The sequence below is a fragment of the Ochotona curzoniae genome, unplaced genomic scaffold (genome assembly GCF_017591425.1).
Source record: "Ochotona curzoniae isolate NIBS_2020 unplaced genomic scaffold, NIBS_Ocur_1.0 contig_883, whole genome shotgun sequence".
Classification (NCBI taxonomy): domain Eukaryota; kingdom Metazoa; phylum Chordata; class Mammalia; order Lagomorpha; family Ochotonidae; genus Ochotona; species Ochotona curzoniae.
In genome coordinates, this window is record NW_024466599.1 from 72,871,875 (window position 1) to 72,895,104 (window position 23,230).

Here is a 23,230-nt window from a genome sequence, read left to right on the forward strand (position 1 = left end):
GGTCTGTTTTACAAAAGGAAGGAAGGCAGGTGAGCTGTATTTCCAATGTCAATGTATAAAATAGTAGCATTTTACAGCACATTGTTGTAACAGCCTAGTATCTGATTTGGGATACTCTGTTTCAAGTCCTTACTGCATCCATTTCTTTTCAGAATGCTTGCAACAAAGTGTTAAAATCTTTCTTAAATGTGTTGATTTTTGTGCAATATGAAATTTCAGTTTAATGAATAAGAAACCTTTTCAGTGATACTTCTAAGCAAAGTGAATAAAGAGGGTGGTGAGCTGTGCCCTTGGAATTTGGTGAAATTTTGATTGTCTTGGATTCAGTTGGGCATCAGTGAGTACAGGCTTTGGAACTACCTGCGGGAAACTATTCAAGTAGAGAGAAGCTTACTCATGTGGTTCAATTTAGAAGCTGATTATCAAGTTCCTTAAAAAAAATAATAAGTGCACTTTTAATGGTCATTAGAGCGACACTTAACCACTAGTCCACAGGTTCATTTGCTGAAGTTTAGAATCAAAATCATTATAAAGGACTTTGTTGGAGGAGATATCAGTATTTGATTATTCATCTATTGATCTATTGATCCTTAACATATATGGGAGCATGTGTATGTGTTGGTGGGTGTGGGTATGTTTTAATAGTTGTTAAGTTTTGTTAGAAGGATAAAAATGAATGACAAAAATCAATACATTTCAATTGAGCAACATTTAAATATCAATTTCTCTCAGTATGCAGTAATGAAGCTGTATTTCCCTGAGTACCACTTTATTTTGTTCAATTAAAATGGTTTATTCTGCTCAACACAAAATCCAATTTATATTATCATGAAGGAAGCCAAATTTGTCTCGTACGTAGACTTAGAATGACAGGAACAATCAACAAATACAGGTTGTAGGTACAATCAGCTGGACATGAGTCTGTAGGTGAGCAGAAATATAGTAAAGGCCCGGCAGTGCTGGGATGACATGGAAAGATTATATCAACAAGTCAAGATCAGATTTTTAAAAGGTTTATTTTTATTTATTTCAAAAGCAGAGTTTGAGAGGGAGAGAAAGAGGGGGGCTTTTCATTTGCTGGTTCTTTGCTCACAAGTGCCTAAGGCCAAAGCCAGGGTCCCATGAAGTTCTTACAGGTCTCCCACATGGGTACAGAGGCCCAGGGACCTGGATCATCATCTACTGCCTTTCCAGGCACATCAGCAGGGCTGTAGCTCAGAGGTGGAGCAGCCAGGGTAGGAACTAGTGCCCAAATGGAACACCAGTACAATGCTACAGTGCTGGCTCCAAGACCAGATTTGATTGTGTTAGACCCAAGGGATTGCACAGATAATTGAATTTTTTTTTTCAAAGATTTATTTTTATTATTTTCTCATTGGAAAGGCGGATATACAGAGAGGAGAGACAGAGAGGAAGATCTTCCATCCGATGATTCACTCCCCAAGTGAGCGCAACGGGCCGATACTATGCCGATCCGAAGCCAGGAGCCTCTTCCGGGTCTCCCACGCAGGTGCAGGGTCCCAAAGCCTTGGGCCGTCCTCGACTGCTTTCCCGGGCCACAGGCAGGGAGCTGGAAGGGAAGCGGGGCTGCCGGGATTAGAACCGGCGCCCATATGGGATCCCGGGCGTGCTAGGCGAGGACCTTAACCACTTGCGCCACCGCGCCGGGCGATAATTGAATTTTTAATGCTTGAAAAAGTTAAGTATATGGAGAAATTTCCCCAGTAGTAATCAAACATAGATGGAGGAATTCCAACAAGAAACTAAGAAGAACATGTTTGGATATGTTTAAAACAAGGAGTAGGGAAATGATTGAGATCTGCCTTATTTTAACAAGGAGACACTGAGCAAAGAGCTATTTACTGGAGTTAGTAAGAAAAAGATGAAAGGAAGAAAATGTTCATTGAGAGCCTAGAGTTTCTGAATTATTTAATAAAGGCAAATGTTAGGAGGCCTAACTTCAGAAAACAAAATCCAGCCGGAACTAGCCTGTGAGAGGGGTATGCATTCTAAGAAAATTAGAAACAATAGTGGAAATTCTCTAAGGGCCCACTCTGGTCCTGATAGGATGGATCATGCACCCAGCCAGAGTGTAGCTGTGAAAGGTAAGCTGAAGGACATGTCGAAGGTTAAGTTTTAAAGAATCACCTGCCACAGAACGTAAAGAATCACATTTTATGAGCAAAGCTAGCGATTTTATTTCATTGTATCTGAACAAACCACAAACCTAAATTGATCCACATAGAAATAACTTCTGCATAGCTTACCCCTATAATCTATTTTCATACAATTTATCTAGAATGGAGCTTTGTAAGTATCTAAATTAGAATGACTTTGGATTCTTCAAGTGATAATGATTTTTTCTGGTTGGCACAAATGACAGGAAGAGTCTCGATTGGCTTTATGAAATGAATAGGGCTGGAGTAATTGGCGTCCTGCGCTGCTTCTGAGTATTATGTAGATAATTTAGGGGGAGAGGTCTCCACGGGATAAAATAAGTGCACACACAGCAAAGATGTTAATATTCTCCTTCTTGTGGGAGTCCACGAGTTATTGTGGCATAATTCACAGAAAATGTAGGACAGTTCTCCCTTTCTATGACAATTCCTTTTATCTCTTTTAACATTTCTTTTTCCATTAATTCTGAAGAGAGACTGTTACTGTTCAAAATTCACCAATGGCCCTAAAAACTCTAAAGAATAAATGTTTCAGCAACATAGTTCAGGAAGAGACTCATATGTAAAGAATACCACTTAATGCCTCATGTTTTGGTGTAGCAGATACAAAGATATTATAAGAAATATCAATGTGTTATTTTCCTCTCTGAAGATACAAAGGGCATTTTTTTTCCCCTCCTGGTTTCTGCAGGTATATGTAAATCAACTGGAAGAGACGTGAAGTAACAAGTGGCATTAGCCTGTTTGTGTGTATGTGTACATTTGCTAATATAACTATGTGTGTTTCTATAGATGTAGACATTTGTGTTCTATGTATATATGTATCAATGGAATTTGATATACCAGTACACATATTTCTGCATGTATGTATATTTCTGTGTGTGTGCTCTCTAAGGCTTATTGGACAAGCATACAGCCTGTTAAGAACCTTACATCTCTCACTGGAGTACATGGATTGAATTGCAGCCTGAGTTTTGGAATCCAGCCTCCTGCTGAAGCAGACCCCTTGAGATAGCAGGGATGCCTCAAGGAGTTGGGTTCTGACTGCTTGTATGAGTAATCTAGGTGGACTTTCTGGTTCCCAGCAGAAGCCCCAGGCCTTGAATCATGGTGGTTATTTGGGGGAATGGTTGGCGAATGGAAGATCTGTTTCTTAAAAATGGGCCCAGAGCAATGGCTTGAATAACCTTCCCCCTTCAAGGGACAGGGATCCCATTTGGATACTGGCTCATGTCCCAGCTGCTCCACTTCCCATCCAGCTCCCTGCCTGTGGCCTCAAAAAGCAGCGGAGCACGGCCCAAAGCCTTGGGATCCTACACCCGCGTGAGAGACCTGGAAAAGGCTCCTGGTTCCTGGCTTCAGATTAGCTCAGCTCCATCCGTTGCAGCCACTTGGGGCATGAATAAACGGACAGAAGATCTTCCTCTCTGTCTCTCCTCATCCGTGTATATCTGATTTTCCAATAAATTTTTTAAAATTATGAAAAATGAAGAACCAGCAGTAATGCATCAAATATGCTTTACACAACTGCAAGGAAGATGTAATTGGACTGTGCCCGGCTGCAAAGATTTGTATTTCAAGTGGTTAAAGTAATGTGACGGGGGGCTGGTACAATAGCTCAGCTGGCTAATCCTCTGCTTGTAAATGCCAGCATCCTAGATGGATATGCTTTGTGTCCCTTCTGTTGCACTGCCCATGCAGCTCCCTGCTTGTGGCCTGGGAAAACAGTGAAGAATGACCCAAAACTTCGGACTCTGCACCCACACGGGAGACTCAGTAGAAGCAGTGAATACAAGGTCTTTCTATTATCTCCCTCTCTCTGGGAATCTGCCTTTCTGATAAAAAATGAATACTTTTTAAATATAAATTCTCATGGAAAATCGACATCAAATGTAATCACATTTTCCATGAATTGTGTGAAGGCTCCTCACGTATACAGTCATGTACTGCATGAAGATGTTTCATTTTGATATTGTCATGTTTTAGGAAAACAGTTGGGTACAGCCATCAGGAGCTTAGAGGAACAACCTAAGCTAAGAGATATTTTTTGGGGAGTCACCACATTTCCAGTTATGGGAGAAATAAGACCATCAGGAGAATGTCCCCCTGTGCCCTTGTAGAACCGGATATTCAGCAGATCCTAAGAATGGAGCAGAAGGAAGAGCAGAAAGACACACAAATATAATAGTCTTCATTGCTTATCAGTGAAGTGCAGAAGTAAGAACCCGGAGCATCAACACAGCTGAAGGAGAGATAAGTTCAGCTTCTTAACTAGTAATATACACTGACAGCGTTCTCGACAGGTCGGGTGTTTGTGCATAGCTTGGAGACTGCACACTGCTAGTGACACGAAATGCCTCCTGCCTGGCTTCCCTGGATTTGCATTTGAGAGCAAAATTTCCTGTTGATTTCTATTGCCATTACTTTTAGTCCTGTCTAGAAGAGTCCCAGGGATTGCAAGAAAGCCATCTAGTGGTTTCATGGTCAACATCAGTGTTCCTCTTAAGAATAATCAAAAGGTAAACTATGAAGCTGGGCATTTGATGCAGTGATAAAGATGCCAGGTGGGATACTTGCTTCCCATCTCAGCATGTCTGGGTTTGAGTCCTGACCCTTCCAGTGATCTCAAGTCTCCACTGAGTGCTCCATGAGAGGTAACAGTTGATGGCTTACCATAGGGTGACCCAGTGACTCCCGGTCATTAGGGAGTGAGCCAGTGGATGGTCGTTCTGTCTTTCCATCTGTCTTTCTCTCTGTGTCTCAGAAATCAGCAAAGTGCTTTTAAATGAAAAGTGTAGTTTATACAAGAATGCTGTTAAAGGGTCAGAGAATGATCTCTTTCTCTTTTTTATATTATAAAATTAAGCTCAATTTAGAACTAAAGAGATTTCTCTATTTAAAAAAATACATCTATTTGTGTTTATTTGAAAGGCAGATTTACAGACAGAAGGGCAGACAGAGAGGGATCTTCCACATCCAGTTTCATTCCCCAATTGGCCGCAAAAGCCAATCTGAAGGCAGAAACCTGCTCTGACTCTCCAGCGTGGGAGTAGGAGCCCACAGACCTGGGCTGTCCTCTGCTACTTCCCCAGGTCAAGGTAGGAAGCTGGGCCAGAAGCAGAGTAGGTGCAGCATGAATGAATGCTTACTCATATGGGATGCTGATGCTTCTGGCAGAGCTACCACTCTGGTCCCAGGGTAGTTTATCCTTATATGATAATATGGGGAAACATCAAACGTGGATAGCAAATGGAATAAAATATGCATTTATTCTGGTACAAGAATATTTGGAAATCCATGAATATGAGGTAATCTCCAAAAAGTTCACAGAAAACATATATTGTGGAAGACTTAGGTATACATCTTTAAAATTTAAATCTTGTCTTGGCACTCTGCATTTGGTGAGATGACTATCAGTCAGGTCGGTGGCTGTGTATAGCTACAACATGGTAGCTGCTATAAGGCAGTGGCAATAGCAGCGCTAGTACTTCTCCTCATCCGGAAGGATTGATCAGAGAGAACAAGACATTACGAATTAATCGGTTTGTGACATGGGTTGTTGTTCAAATGCATTAAAGAAAAGTCAGCCCCAAAGCCAAAAATCTCACTTATCAATCTTTCAGAAAAATGTTTTCCAAGGTCTGTGAATGTCTACTCAAAGATACAACACAACGGAGAACAAAAAATGTTAAAGAAGTCCTTTAATTCTCCAAGCCATTTTTTCTTTTCAAAAAAAGTAATACATATTCAGCAGAGAATTCAAAATGTACAAAGGACTGGCAAACAAGAAAAAAATGTCCCTCATAATTTCAGCATGAGAAGGCACGGACTAGTTTTAACTGGTAACTAAAGAAGGGTCACATAGAGCAAATTTTTGAAAATTTTGTGTTTTTGCTCAGTGTTATGTATTTAACACTTTCTTGCTTTAGATATTTCACTGATCATCTCGACCATGCCCATACTAGTCCAGCCCAGACATTACTGACTAATTTGGTAGTGAACCTATTCAGTGTTTGACCCAGGAAACCTGCTGGTCGCTGGAGTGCCATTGCTGAGCCCTCTGTTGACATGTTTCAAATCACCCAAGCTTGTTGTGAGCTAAATCGTTACGGGCAATAGAAGCCCTTTTGGAAAAACCATAAGTGCTGTCTCTATTTGCACCAGATGAAAGTCAAGAAAAAGTGAACAATGGTGCTCTTTTGAGCATGTCTTTTGCCATTGGGTTTTGGTTATTGTGTGGTGGTGTCATAGGGAGTCTTGGCAGCTTGGGAGGCAATTGAGTGAAACCACCTGAGTGATTGGTAGCCCTCTGAGAGACACATAAAAAGTCAACTGTTTAAAAAGCAGATGGTGTCTGTAGAATTGACTGCCTGGTGTTGTTCCTGGCAGACCTTGTTGGCCGTGTACCTGGATGCTCGCAGCTTAGGTGGCATAGCAGGAGTGTGAGTTTCTGATTGAGATGCCCATCTGGGTGCCCTTGGGCAAGTTATTGAGCCTCATTTCCCTTCAAACAGTATAATGGGAGCAAACTTCAGGAGACAACTTTGAAAAGCATTTTTGATCAGTATTGGTCAGGGTGTTGCCAATGAGGAGAAGGATGTGCAGAGAGGGATGGCCGGAGCTGGACTCCAAGTGCCAATCTCGGAAGCCTGACCTTAAGATTAGGCAACCTCTGCAAGCCCCAGTCTACTTTTCCATGGACTCCAAGGACAGAGACGTGTTCCTCAAGTGCCTGTTGCACAGCAAGTACTCAATACATTGTCTGCTGTTGTTATTGCTGTGACTAGCATGATTCTAATTTTGAATTATCATGTTTCTATACTCCCTGGCCCGTAAATTCTTATTTTCCTTAGCAAAAAACCACTGAACAGAGTTTTTTTTTTTTAATTTAATGTTTATTTATTTGAAAGGCAGAGTGACAAGGGCAGTGAAGAAGCACAGAAAGGTAAATATTAATCTGCTTGTTTACTCTTCCAATGGCCACAGTGACCAGGGCAGGGCAGGGCAGGGCTAAAGCCAGGAGTGAGAAACACTATGTGGCACTCACACATGGATGCCAGGAGCCCAACTACTTGGGTTACTAGTCACTGCTTTCCTTCCAGCTGCCCAAGCAGTTGCTGAATGAGAAGCTGAGTGGCTGGAACTTGAGCTGGCACTTTGATTTGGGATACTGGCACTGCAAGCATAGTCTTAACCTGATGCACCACGACGCCAGCCCCTAGCCACTCTCCAGGACTCATTATTCCCTGCTGTGACCTTGGGAACATCCAAAGTCTCAGTGTATGCCAGTCGGAATTTGCCTGGCCATACGAACCAAGCAGGAAAACTTGAGGGAGAGAAGAACGATGCTAATATTACGTCACTCGAGAAGGAGACAGGAAAGCCAGAAGAGAGAAAACGGCTCAGAAATGGGTGGGTTTCTAAATGTAGTTGGCAAAGCAGGAGAAAACCAATTTGAATTCAATTAGCACCCTTTTCAAAGGGGGAATGCAAGTAGCTATGAGAAGGAAAATGTAGCAAGAGTATATGAAAAATGGTTCCTCTGTGCATCAGCTTTGCTTATCCTCTTATTCCATGGCTTTCTTCATAAAGGGCCCCTCTGTGGCCAACCAGAGCAGGCCACCAAGCACCACATGGATAATTCGCAGCTCTTGAAGGCAGGGATCATGCTACAATGGGATGAGGACAAGCACCCAAGGACAACTGGTACACCAGACGTCTAAGCAGAAGGCAACTTCAGGTCTCCTCAGAAACTCAAAGTGGAGGTGTGCTCTCTCTGGTCCCTCTTGCCTTCTCTGTACAGTATTTGTCTTTGCTACAGCATCTTGCCCCAGGAGCTCATCGTCTGATAATATGTGTTATAAGACACATTAGCTTTCCCTCCCATTTACATTTGTTTAAGAGCTTATAAGCTCTGTGGAGACTTGAGAGCGCTCAATGGGAAGAAGTGACCTGTCAAGCATAGATACTGCATTTGTGAGCAACTTCAAAAAAATTCCCCAACTTGGAGGTCCTGCAGTCTGTTTCTGGGTTGGCCCAGAGCCAATCTGCTTCCTCCTCCTCCCTCTTCACCTTCTCCACTTTCCCCTCCTCTTTAAGCAAAGCAATTTGTGTATCAATGATCTTGGGCGATTTGTTCTTGGCAAAAGATTGCTCTGCTTGTGCCTGTGAAGACAAGGCTGTGAGGACAAGCCAGGAACCAGAAACTCCACGTGGCTCTCCCGGAATATTGAGCTTAACCCTCACCTTCAGTATCATGCTTGAGGCTGGACCCTTATAAGGATTTTCAAGGAGAACAAGCAGCTTCCACAAAGATGTGGCTAATACATACATAATAAGTCATAGTGACTGGCGATTTTTAGGGTAGAGACGTAAAAATGCCTTTTAGCATTGTTTGCCTTGGAGAGATGACTTTCCATATCTTTGAACCCATAAGAGAAATCAGAGTCCCTGATAAGTGATCAGAAGGTCTCAGAGCATGTCTAACTGAATTTACCACCGTTAGAAGAAATACACAGAGCTGCCAGCACCCTAGAAGGCTTAGGGACAGGATATGAGAGTATTTCCAGAAGTTGAAGGAGAATGGGTGTTTTGGTGAAAACAAAACAAACAAAAACTAAAACAAAAGCTGAAACCCATGCATATTTTTTATAATATGCATTTCACACAGAATGTTGGGTAGCTCTGGTATTTGTGATCACCTTGGGAAAGACAGTATTTTTTTAACCCGTGACACTGAAGAATTCAAGTTGGAAACTTGAGAAAACAGGTAACAGTTGATGTCCTAGCTTGTCCCATGTTGTATTAATTAAAAAAAAAAAGATGCCAGTTAAGTTGCTAACTGTTTTGGCAGCTCATTTTGTTCTGACATAAGAGTGCCTATTACTCATTTGGTGAAGGCAGTTAACGGAATCTAACCATAGGCACGGTAGCTCACTCATCAGAGTGATGGTTAAGGTGAATGATGTTGAAGTGGGTAGATCACGGTTCTGTGAAGTGTTGGCCTGGAACAGCATCATTGTGTCCGATGATGTAGAAGACACTGGACAATAAAGGCTTACGGATGGCACCTGAAAATACAATAACATTATTAGACATTTTGTCTGAAGAGTTTCCAGCAATAGAGAGAGCAGCGTATGAACACACATACACACACACGAAGAGCTTCAGAGCAATTCTGAGGTTATGGGTAATTGGTGCTGCCAGTTTATCTCACATGACCAATATGCTAATGTGCCCATCTAAAGTCTATCCTATATTCCAGAGACAAGGAAGAACAGGAGTTAAGTTCTTCCCACTTTTTTTTCTTTCTTTCCCACTATCTATGCTGGCAGTGATTTATACTGGGTTACATAGCTCAGGGTGTGAGGACTAGAGACACAGCCTAAACAAGGTGTCAAGAGTCTGCATGAAAGTAGCAGAAATGGTGACAGGGTGTACATTCAAAAGGGCGTAAAATGACCAAGACTCATGTCTTAAGAGACATGAAGATTTGCTAGCAGGACCAAAAGCTGCTTTTCTGTGGATTGGAGAGGCCTCCTTAGTGAACACCTGAGCTCTCTTGAGATCCAGAGGGACCTGAATAACTCCTGATGTAAGGGTTTATGTCTCCTACAGTAGTATCCTTTTTGCTAGTGTGTTCTCTGTCTGTCATGATGGCCAAAGAAATGTCTTACTACTTTTGCTGCTTTCATGTGTCTAAATCTTTACTCATTATTTTCAGTATCATGGTCTTTTGACTTAATGCACAATTCATTTTTCAAGAGCCATTTCATTTTTGCCCGTGGACTTGGCATTCAGTATTCAGAGATGTTAGATGATTGCATAAACCATGAGTGTTGTGTGAATTCATGAGGCTTAGCACAAGAAATGTAAACCTGTGTACATATCAAGAACATGTCAAGGTCATGAAGCCATCCCAAGTAACAGAATCTGTGTGCTAACCTGGGCAGGAAACTTTATATTCACAACACTAGAGCTTTGAGAAAGCACATTGCAAGGTTTTGTTGCTGTTGTTGTTTCAAGATTTATTCATTTTCATTGGAAAGACAGATTTACAGAGAAGAAGAGACAGAGAGAAAGATCTTTCATCTGCTGGTTTACTCCACAAATGACCATAACAGCCAGAGCTGAGCTCCAGGAGCCAGGAGCTTCTACTGGGTCTCCCATGTGGGTGCAGGGTCCAGAGTTTTGGGTCATCCTCCATTGTTTTCACAGGCCACAAGCAGGGAGCTGCCTGGGAAGTGCAACAGAAGGGACACAAAGTGGTGCCCGTCTAGGATGCTGGCACTTATAAGTGGAGATTTAGCCAGTTGTACCAACTTGTCACATTATTTTATCTACCTGAAGTAGAAATCTCTGTATCAGGGCACAGTCCCATTCCATCTTCCTTGCAGTTGTGTGAAGAATGTCTGATGCAGTACTGCTGGTTCTTGTATGGGCTTCTTCATGTGTGTCTCTGGCCTGACTTACTGCAAATGCGGTGTGTCTGACGACAAAACTGCTCGAGAAGGTGGAGGCTCAGGTTTTGCCATCGTCTAAGACCTACATTTCTAATGTGTTGCATAAAGCTGAGCTGCGTATGCCAACTAGAGAAAAGTCAAGTAACTAAAGAGAAATAGTGACAAAGTTTATGTTGTTTTTCCATCTTCCCAGGCACAGCGTGCCAGAGTACCAGACAGACATCCATTCAGGATGGATGTTGTAGTTATAAATATCACTGGATTTTACCTCCTTGCATCCTTTGCATGGTTATGTTTCTGCTCTGATCATGATCAAAACCGAGGGTTGTATTTCTGTATTATGAACAAACTCTCCCATTTCAGCGTTTCTCTTCAGTGTTTGTCTTGTTTCTATCCCATGAACACACTTTCTCATTTTGGGGTTCTTCAGCTTGTCACCATCCTCATTTTCTGAGATTATATGTCAGTATGTCAATCATGATCTCACCAAAATCACACCAATTCTAAACAAAAGCAAAACAGAAAATTAAGACCCTAACAAGTATAATATAGTGTGATGCTGTGAGTATCATTCTCTTAATTCTTAAATGAAACCATGGGGGCTGGAATGTCTGTGCTAGAGGAAGAACCATGTGTTCACGTACAACTGTGTTCAAGTCTAATGCTTGTATCAAAGGCAGAAGAAGTTGGAATTATTGCAAGCCACATTTATAATATGATTTGAGGGACAGCTGGGGTCAGTGCTAAATTCTAAATGATCAGATGCAGGCAGGCAACTCTTGCATAACAATAAGCGCAGGCTGTCACACTGAGTAGAAAATAGCCACGCTTTCACCTTGGAAAATATATTCTAAATAGGACAGTAATTGTTTTCAGAATGCTGTTCAATGACTTACTCCCCCGCCCCCCCCTTCCCTACACTCAAGAGTTGTCCAGGAAAAAGGTAAAATTTTTATCTTAACTTATACAATGTGCTAATTTTTTGAATGGCTTAGAATTTTTACAGGCTGATAGCAGATCTGCCAAATTGCATGCAGCCATCCCACACTGGCAGGGAGACAGGCCTGGATGCCCCGCTGGGTCTTTCTCATCTCTAATATCTGTGAGTCTTTGAAAGACCTCCCAGAGTTGAATTATGACAGCACTTGTTGTTATCCTGAACCCCTAACAGCATACTTCCTGGAACAATGGCAAAAAGAAAAAGAGTCTGTCCCAATGCAGCAGTTCACACAAAGACAGGAGCATGCTAACATCTCAGAGAGGGCTCCTCTTTTCATTGGCAGATGGAAGGTGTAGAGGGATGAGGGTTGCTGGCAGGTGCTCATCAGATGAATTCTGTTATTTATTCACAGTCCAGTAGATAACAGCCCATGAGATTTTGATCTTTCACCAATTTGGTTTAGTTATCCCCACTACGCCCCACTCACTGTATCTAATCCTGGTTCTAGCTTCCCTCTGGAATTATACCATCATTAAATTTTTTTATTTACTTTTGAAATAAGTTGTAAACATACAAACCAGCTATAAAGATGAAAAAGGATAGGGCCCCACACAGCCTTACCTGCTTTACTTCCACCATTACAAGTTTTGAGAAGGAGAAACAAACTTTAATAGCATACCACCAACTAAAGTATACAGCTGATTGGATGTCGCCAGTCTTTCCTCCAATATTGAATCTAGTATTGGATCCATGCTCCTACATTGCATTTACTTGCAAGGTTTCCTTATCTGTAATATATAAGGATTCTTCTGTTTCTCCCTTGCCTTTCATGACCTTGACATCTTTGAAGAATACTGTTTGAGTGCCCTGTCAAGTGTGTCCTATTTTAATTCTGGTTGATATTTTGATGGATGGAAATCTTGGGTTTTGTAAGGGAGTGTCACAGAGATGATGGCTTCTTAGTACACCACTTCAGGGATCACACAAGCATGAGCTTGATATGCCCCGTAATGGTCATTCTCACGTTGATCTTCTGATAAATGAGAGATCTACTCAGTTAACGACATATGTCCTTACGTTCCACCGATATGAATGGAACCTGCATAAAGACGATTCAACTATGAATTTAGCAGACATCTGGGTTAGGTAGAATGTATGCATATTAAGCAAGGGTTGAGTTTTGGTCTCCCTGTTCTGTGATATGTGCACACGCATCTGTGGCACTGCAATGGTTGGCAGCCATCACAGGAAGCATTTTCCTTCCCTTTCCAGGACTTTAAGGGAAGCTGGTGGCCCCCAACAGATTTCATGCCCACCTGCCCACCCGGTGGAAAACCACCTCCTCTATGTGTCATCCTAAGACTCAACAGTTTTTCTTTCTCAACATTGCACTTACTTTTTTCTCTCTTAGCTTCCACTGGGGCCCTCCTCTGTAAAGAGAAATCTGGATGATAGGCAAGTGGAAGAAATGAAACAGAATGTGTGATACTGGCCTGGGCCCTCCCACCCCAGTCTTTCTTTTTCTCAAAAAAAGATGTATTTATTTATTTATTTGAAAGGCAGAATTACAGAAAGAGAGAAAGAGAATCTGCATGCCATTGGTTCTCATCCAAGTTGGGCACAACAGGTTATGCCCGGACCAGACTGACACCAAGAGCCAGAAGGTTTTTCTGTGTCTCCCATGTTGGTGACAGGGGTCCAGGTACTTGGGCCATCTCCCATTGTTTCCCCAGGTGGATTATCTGGGAGTTGGATTGGAAATGGAGAAGCTAAAGCATGAATCGATGCTCATATGCTAGTGGTATAGGTCTTGGCTTAACGCAGAACACAAAGATGTTGACTTTATCCAATGCACTTTTACAAGCACTCTGAGTTGAAGAAACATAGGTAAACTTCAAGAAATGGACAAGTCAGAAAGAATTTCATCACCAATCTCAAAAAAAGGGGGGGGGAGAAAAAATGTAACTGGTGATTGGAAAGGTTCATGGAATTTGCCAAGGCCATATGGCTATAATTGCAGAGTTGGTCACAAGATGCAGGGCCTTGGTGCTTAATTCACTTGAGTCACAGCAGCAAAGGATGCCTACGGGCCTCCCAGATCCAGAGGGATTCCCTGTAGAAGCAGGTGGCTCAACGTCTGAATGAATTACCAAGTTATTACAAAAGCCAAGGAACCTTAGTTAATCACTCTTTTTTTTTTTTTCCACTTGGTGGTTGTTATCTCAGGAATAAAATACCCCTGGGGTTGATCTCTAATTTAATGCCAAGATGCAAATGGTGCCTCACCTGCTTCACCCGAGGTTTTATTTATGCTCAAACAACACGTTCTGGATGAGTACCCATTGTACCTGTTTCCTCCCTCAGAAATTTAGGATAATAATAGTAATCAGCATGCACATAAGGTAATTGTTGGGGTAGGAAAGGTTGAATAATTGCGACTGCACACAGCAAAAAACCCAAATCAGGGAAAAGTGCCATGGAAAATGCTACACGCAGCAGTAAGAATGATGACATCTCCCAAATTCACCACCAGAGGCCAGGATCATACCAATGCTTGGTGAATATTAACTTCCTTCAAAAATATATACTGGCTACCTACAGCTTCAGACTCTAAGGCTGGGAGGGATTTTAGATAACAACCACAGCTCAACATTTTGAGTAGACATTCTTTCTCTAGCAGCTTTAGGCTCACAACGACATTGAGCAGAAGATGTAAAACTTTTCCCCAATGCTGCCTGCCCTCACACAGGCATAGTCTCCCCTGCTGTCAAGATCTTACACCAGCGTGACACATTTGGTGCAACAGACGGACTGCACTAATCAGTTGCTGTCACCCAAAGGTTCGCTCTTGTCCACCTTCAAGTTCGCTCTTGTTGCCATTTGTACCAAGCTTGTTTGGACAAATGTGCAGCAACATGCATGCGCCATTGCAATACCATAGAGCGTGGCTTCAATGCCCTGTGTGTTCCTCTGTGCTCCACCTCGTCATCCGTCCCCATTGCCAACCTTTGAGAGCCCTGGTCTTTTTGCTGCTTCTGTAGTATTTTCTTTCCCAGAAAGAGATGCAGTTGCAATCATATAATACATAGCCTTTTCAGAATGGCTGATTTCACTTGATAATATGCATTTAAAGTTCCTCTATGTCTTTGTCATGGCTTGACTAATCATTTTGTTTGGTGCTGAACAATATCTGATTGTCTGGTCTTCAAATACCTATTGAGATGTGTGTTATGACTAAATTATGCATGGATTTCAACTTTTTATACCAAATAAACCTAAATATATTTTTTCCCAAGCTTTTGGAAGTATACTCATTTAAGAAGTAAAATGACTGGGTTTTACTGTAAATTTAGTTTTGTAGGAACTTGCCAAAGCATCTCACCAAGTGGCAGGATCATTTCACACTTGCGTCAGCAATGGGTAAGAGATCCTGTTGGTAGACATTAAGCAGTATCTGGTACCATCAGCATACTGGATTTTGACCAATGTACTGTAAGTGTGTAGGGGCATGCACAAATGCTTAGTATGTCCTGGTTATGGGCCAATTACTTCACACAGTCACCTCATCTTATTCCTATAAGAATCCTATGAGGCACATTTCCTGTTCTAGAAAAACTAAGTCAACAAAGGTTATGGAGCTGGTCTAACATTCTCTAGACAGCAAGCTCAAGGCCAAGTGGTCAGAGGTACTCTTCGTGGAATGCAAAGTCACTCAGCCTTGTAGGGCAATGTTTGCTCATCAGCCCTCTACTCTAAGGAGGGCATTGCCTCCTGGCCTGTGAAAGGGCTCACCCAGGATCACTCAGGAAGAGAGCCTGTCTGCATCTTCTGTCCCACTCACAGCTCTTCAGCCACCTGCCCCCACTGGAAACCATGCAACTGTGGACTTCATACGAGGATACTTCAAAAAGTTACAACAACTAAACGTAGTTGAAAGGTAAGTATATTTTGGTATAAGAACAATTTGAAATCTAGGTAGGTTTTCTTTTTTTTTTTCACCCTGGATAATCCTCTGATTAGAGACAGAGAACTTCTGAGTATAGCACATAAAGTTGAGCATCGTCTCTCAATCCCGTTGAAATATGTTGCCTACCCCATGCTTGTGCACCAGCTGCAGATGCGAGCTCCGTGTCGTTACAGTCCCTCCCTGCAAAGTTAATTGTCATCTTAGGTAGTTTCCATTCCCAGTTCTCGGGTGCCCTGTGGTGCTTCTAATTTTTTTCATATGTCATAGAGAATTCTTAGAACATTAGTTCCAGCCCAATTCAATTTTACAGACAAATGTACAATTGTGAACTTCCAAGAAGGTGAACTTTTGGTCTTTCCTCTCAGAGTAGGGTGCTTTCATTTCAAAAGCTGTCAAGAGTTATAAAGTTGTTCATTAAGACAAATGAAAAAATAGAATTGGCTTTAACTGGAGAAAAGAGAATCACAAGCAATAACGGGCTGAGACGCATACTGTGGATGACAGGTCACTTATAAAAGTGCGTAGAGGGGGCTGGTGTGTGACATAGTGGGTAAGGCCAACATCTCTTACAGGTACAAGTTTGTGTCCCGACTGCTTCACTTCTGATCCAACTCCCTGCTAATATGCCTGGGAAAGCAATGGAAGATGGAACAAGTGTTTGGATCCATGCACACACATGGAAGACCTGGATGAAACTCCTCGATACTGGTTTTGACCTGGCTCGGTCCTGGCCAATGTGATTATCCAGGAAGAAAGCCAGTGGATGTAAGATCTTTCTCTCCTTCTCTCCCTCTCTCTCTCTGTGTAACCCTAACTTTCAAAATAAGTGGATTAAGTTTTTAAAAAAAAACAATTCAACTTGTTTAGGGAGACATTTGGTCTGGGTTCAAGTTCTGGATTGTGCCTTTTCCTTTTGGAATGACAATTCTTGTATCTGCTGGTTTTGAAAATCTATTGATTCAACTAACCATGAATGGAAAACTTTTGAAAATAATTTTTGTTCATTTCTGGTGTGGAGGGGCTAAGTCACTTCTGGTACCAATAGCACATCTGGCTGTTTATGCATGCTCTAGCAACTCTACTTCCCATCCAGTTCCCGGCTAATGCACCTGCAAATACAGGAGAGAGTGTATTAATGCGTGAACCCTTGTGTCCATGTGGGGAACCTGGAAGGAGTTCCTGGCTTCTGGATTGGGCTTTGCCAAGCCCTCGTCATTGAGACCATTTGGGAAATGAAACAGTGGAGGGGAGGTCTTTCTGTTTCTTCCCCCAATTCCTCAAGCTTCTGCCTTTCAAATAATAAACGGATATGAAAAAGTATATGTACTGAATAGGCATACTTATCCTTTTCATCCCAGTTGGGTGCTCTCCTGCCATATCATGTGGCAGCTTTACCAGCTTCACCACATAGCTGGTCCAGAAACCTAATTACTTACTTCTTTCCCTTTGATCAGCATCACATCATGCCTATTGTGTATGACTAAACATCCTTAAAAATATTCATTAGTGAAGTAGGAAGAGAGAGAGAGAGAGAGAGAGAGAAGAGAGAGGAGTTCTGATTAATTTATTTCCTTCTTAAATGTTCAAGAAGCCTGAAGCTAGACAGGACAAAAGTGGGAACTAGGAAGTTCAATTCAGCTCTTCAACATGAGGGATTGGTGCTCAAATACCTGACCCTCCCAGGGTACATGTTAGCAAGAGACTGAACTCGAGAGCAGAGCCAGGGAGTGAACGCGGACTCTCCAGGGCAGGCGGCAAGCATCCGGAGTGGTGTCTTCAGTGCAAGGACAAATGCACGCTCCTGGTTTGATTTGTTGCTCATAATTACCACCAACATTTCTTTGGGTGGCACGCTGAGATGCTCTGAGCTTTGCAGACATCATGCAATGGTTAAAATCAAGCTGGTGGAGTACTGTATTTTAACGTTTTAAACAGGACTTCTCTGCATGCCGTCCATAATGTACAGATTTTTGTCTTTGTGGAACATTATTTAAAGTCTACAGCTATTAGAAATGACCAATGGGATGAATGACACGGTTTGGGAGTTGATGTTTGAAACATTATGAAACTCAGATACAGCGTTACTGCGGTGCCAACCAAACTCTGCAGCCGGTCCTGGTTGAGGGACCGTGCTCAGGCGCAGTGCGTTCCCTCCGTGCTTGCAGCAATAAGGAACTCCCCTGCTCTACAACTGCGAAATGAAGGTGTCTGGAAGCTCCAACCTTAATTTTCTGGAAGCCCACTGGGAGAATAGGTAACGCATATTATGATAGTCAAAAAGATTTTTTAAAGAGCTAAGGTAGGATGTTAAAAACCAGAAAAAAAATACAGTAAAACTTTTTTGAGAGGAAGCAGTAACAGAAATTGGAATTTGCGGCAAGCCACAGAACTAGCTCTCAACACATCACTTGCAACCAGCACCCTCAAAAAACATGAACGGCGGCTGCAACCTTCAAAGTCACCACAAGAGGGAGCGTTTCATCTACAAAGAAACCTCTGGAAAAAAACCCCGGGAACTATCCAAAAGGCTTCGGGACAAACACAAAAGGTGGTAGGAATAGGGCGAGTTAGGGAGTGGCAGGTGGGAGGAGACAGAAGGAAGAAGGGACAGCCCTTCTGGGATAACTCCTGGGAAGAAAGCGAGACTCCGTGTGTAGTCCTTATAGGTGCCAGAGGCTGTGTTTTCCTGATTGGTGCAACTTCCACATCGAGTAAGAATTCCTGGACCAAAGACCAACTGTGCTCATAAAATTGTTCATTGGAAGGATCCAGATCTGCTGAATACACTCCCACTTCCTAGGGGCCACTCTGCCTGAAATATGGACAAGAAAGCCACGTGGTGGGGTCAGGTCACTGATAGTCAAGTAAGGCGAATTGTGAGTGAGGAGCAGAGCTATTCTTAGGGCCTTTCAGCATAGAAGAGGGGCTTTCCTAAAAAGCCTAGGGGGTTTGGGTGGTCAAGATGTCAGGTTGGGGTACTCACATCCCATATCAGGTCCTGGGTTCAAGTGCAAGTTGTACTCCTAAGCCCAACTTCCTGCCTGGTGATGCTCAACTGGAGTCCTTGCCGTTCACACAGGAGTCTGGGATCCGTTTCCTGGCATTGGGTTAACACACTCCTGGCTGCTGCAGATATTGAAGGAATAAACCAATGGGGGGTGGGGGGTCTTTGTGTCACTGTGTTTTTGAATTCAATACATATTTTTATTTTTTTTTTTCTTCAAAGAGCTGAGAGGTAAAAACAAAGAGGAAGAAGGTTGATTTTAAAAAGAGCACATGACTGGCAATGTGTTACTGATTCCTTTTACAGAAGGCGGAAACTTCCCAGCCACGCGGGGAGCTAGAACTCCAAGGAGAGCTGTGAGTTCAGGCATTGTCTGGTGGTAAGCCTTCCTTTTTTATCACGTTTTCTAGATCTGCCACTGCATGAACCGCGTAACTGACAAATCTTCAATTCACATTATATTTAAGTGGTTTCCCCGTCACTTCTCACAGTTAAAAATACATTACATAAATTACTATCCTGCCTGGTGGAATCTGCAACGGCTCTGTTGTCTGCCATTTATTTCTAAAACATTTTGGCACTTTCCGCGGAAGTCGTCGTTGTCTCAGTTACGCCAAGGGACTTGCTTCCCATTTCACTTTGTTACTAAGCACAGGATCACAGCGAGCCGCCTAGAAACAAACAGCAGTGTCTGGAGGGAGCTAAGGGCTTGCTGCAGAGGCGGGACAGGCAGCCAGGAGGGAGCAGGGCCAGGAGACAGGGTGCAGGGTTGGCAGGCACCTGGAGTCCTTCTGACTTGGGATGAGTCTGGAACTCCAATTCAGTATTGAGGAGCACCCAGGTGTGGGATGCTCCATATCACAGAGTTATGCTTTCCCCAGGGGAGTGCGGAAAGATGAGGGACAATGGACGTTTTGCAGCCTTTCAGATGACTCTGCAGCACTGGGAATCGGCTCTAGGCGGCCAGGTGCCTGCGCTGCGCTTTTCTCCCAGCAGGTGTCACTGTGGAATTGAAGGAAGAAAAGGAACTGCGCTTTAGCAAGCTGACCAAGGAAAAGACCTTGAACCAAAACTGCTCACAGGGTCCCTGGCCATGACACATTGGGATTTGAAAGACTTGCTTTGCTGAGTCCAGGGCATGGTGAGCTTTCCATGAATAAGGTCACCTGACCCCCCAAAGTAAACTGGAGCCAGAACAAGTACCCACAGACACATTGAAAGTGGCAATGGTGATGTAAATTTATTTCCTAGTTGCTGAGTGTTGGGAAGGCATTTCTGTTTGTTTGTTTTCAATTTGGAGACCCGACTGGATGTCCTGGAAAGAAAGCAGGAATTCGGAAATCAGGTTCAGAGCCTCTCTTCACCATTCCTAGGTGTTCTGTTCCTTTGGGCAATTTACATAATGCAGTGCTTGAAGACTCCATTCTGTGACAGGGTAATTGCAAATGTTACATAAAATAGTGGTCCTGCAAGAGCCTAGTATGGTTAGTTAAATTTGAATGCAAACGCATCACGGAAACACTGGTTGGATTTCATGATAACTTCTCTAGACTAATTTTGTGGTGAATAACTTGTGCTCCTACTGGGCTGCAGGAGTGGGACTTGCAAGCTGCAGGTGCATGACCCCTTTGTCTCTCTTGGCCTGGGGTTGCAGCGCCCAAAGACTCCTGAGCCATTTTAAAGAGGATGCCCTGCTGGGGGCACTAATGCAGAATCACCCCCACATCTTTCTGCATGATCCCTTCTCCCGTTTGCTGCTGCTGTCCCCTCTTCTCGTACCTTGCATGGGGATTGCCTCTAAGTCCCCTGCTTTGTATTGGTGAGCAAGACCCTGGATCCTGACCCTGCCTCTGTTCCCAGGATACGTTCCCCAAACATGGATTCAGGAGCCTCACCTGGGCGCACAGGGGCCCAGGAGGCATGGTTTTAACACACACTCCACCTTTCCAGGCTCCTTGGGGGATACGCCTATTATCACATCCAGTCCTAACCTCAGATCCACCACGTGCATCCCTGCCAGGTCATTTTGGTCTCCTTTTTCTGATGTCCTTTTCCCCTCTGCCCATCCTTGGGATTTCTCACTTGTTAAGACAGACTTTGTAGTCACATCATGTCCCTCCCTGTTAGGTTCTGGGAAGGCAGGGACAGTGTGCACAGCTGGCACATATTAGGTCTGCACGTACAGCAGTGAGTGTCTCTGACTGTTTGCCCAGTTCCCCGCTGCTTCCTCCACTTTGGGGAGTTTTCTGATTCACACATGGACACTGCCCCTCAGCCATACATAAGCTCTTTGGACCAGCACAGGTTATTTCCAAAGATGGTGAGATCAGGAATGCAGAGCTGCTGAGATCAGTATCATGGGCACTTGGGCAAGAACCCCCTCATGATGCCGAGCTCCTGATGTTGAAGCACACACACACATCCCCTTGGATGCCCGGCTCTCGCTCATCCCAAGGTGTCACACAGCCTTCCAGTAAACAGCCTCTTCTTTTTCATCTGTATTCTAGTTGCTCAGAGTTGGTCTCTTAGGCTGGCAGTTGACACAGCAGAATCAGACATGCTCAAGAATTCTGTCTGTTCATGATATACTTCCAGTCTGCCCAGTTCAAGCTATTTCCCACAAATCTCATATTTTCACCAGTAAAACCAGTGAGTCTCATTTCTGCATGCGGTTTTCTCCTTGCTGTTACTCAAGGTTGTCTAAGCCCTCATGGCCCAGCCCCTCCTCAAATTTCTCTATCTTACCACAACATCTCACTCCTCCATGCTTTTCTTTCACTGTGCAGAAGATGCAGCCACTGAAAAGGTATCATATGTGGGCTCATTTTTCCTTTTACCTGTAAATTATGCAATTTCCAGTGAGTTGCAAGCCACCTGAAAGCAAAGACCTGGGTCTTGCATGTGCTTGCTAAGATTTTTCTGTTAGACGCTTGATGCTTGTATGTTTCTGCACAACTCATATTCATAAAAGTAGTTTGCTTAAATGTTTGTCTCCTACTGTATCACACCTTATAAATATTTATTGAATGAATGGATGCAAAGCATACCTGCTTATATGTCTAATTAAAGGGAATTGGGGATTATAGTATTCATTTTTCCAAAAACGCGTTCAATTATGCTTTCCCTCATCAGTTCCCACGTAGCATGGAAATGCAGCCTTCCTGTTGTAGAATGTCTGCTGTGTAATTGCTCCTGTCAGGGTGATTAATGGATACTGGTTTGTGACCAGGAACCTCTACCGTGACCTGGTGGTCAGCAGAGACCACCTTGTCTCAGATATTTCTATTCCTGCATGAAAGTTAAAAAAAAATGATGGCTTTGGATCAGAAGGAAGGTTGCATTGTGGCGCCCTTGCATGCAGATCTCAGAGCCGCTGGAACAGCTAATTGCATCCAGGCGGGAGGCCCCACTTGCCTGCCATCCATCCTGACCGTTACGTGGAATGGTCACTCCAGGCTGGGCCCAGCCAGTGCCTGGGGCCTAGTGTTGTTGTTGTTGTTTTTTTTTTTTTTCAGGGTTGTCTGACATTTATGGGGACCTATTTTGCCCTCTGATGACATCTCAGGCTGAAGACGTCTTTGATGGCCTTGTAGGGGCAAAGTTGGCCACGGGTCAGGGCTTCCACACTCCTCCTGCAATGAGTGTCTGGCGGCTAAGGGTCCTGGGACACATCATGCCACGCTTGTGAGTGCCCGTCGCTTCTGTTCTGCTAGGACTCCAAAGTCACCCTGGTTTCTTGACATAAGAAGCAGCTCCTCAGAAGCTTCTGGGGGTATTAGTCATTGTGCTGGGGTCTAGAAGTCCTGAGGCAAGAATTTGTGAGATTTGTCCATTACTGTCCCCACCAATGAGGCAGGGGTTCCCAGGAATTCTATTGTACAGAGGTACAGTGGAGTTAGATACCTTCTCTGAAGCCACACAGCTCCTGTTCGGAAGAGACTCTTAAGAAAAACATGAGTACTCCTGTAAGTAGCCTAGAACAGTCCGGGGTTACTCTCCTTTCCCCATAAACGACTCCACTGCTCATGGGCACAGCGGCCTGGGACATTCATTTCCCTGCATATCAACTCTCTCATCTGAGAAGTGGGGGAATAACTGCAATGGCTCTTTCTTTGGGATGGTGGGATGGGTTAGAAGAATTGATAGGTAACGACTACTTGACATTGTGCTGGCGAACAATCCTTCGGGAGCCGCTGTTGTCTGTGCGTCTTTCTTGTTTTTATCACCTCCCCGGTGTTTACAACTGCACGCTATCTCCACAGAAGCGCCTTCCTGCCAGCCACAGCTGCCCAGCGCGTCTCCCAGAGGATGGGCCGTTGTCTCACCCTGCCCTCTGCACAACCATCACTCTGTAGAGTGCGCATGGCCAGTGTGTGCCTGGTCTCAGGGATGACAGGTGTTCCTGCACCGTGAGGCCTTCCTCCCTGCCCCGGCAGGAGTGGTGTGTAGTTATTACACAGATGCTCTGACTTGCCCTTCACTGGTGAAAACTCAGGCGCACTACAAGAGTGCCAGTGCTGGGGTGATTCAGGTAACACCCAGGGGAGATGCCCTTTAATGTGTCTCTTGGGCAGGTGCTTGGAAATGGGGGTCCTTCAGGAGCGTGAAATAAAACCTGCTTGTGGGAGGGTAGAAATGGCAATGAGGGAGAAGCGGTGGGACCTCCAAGACCTTGGAACC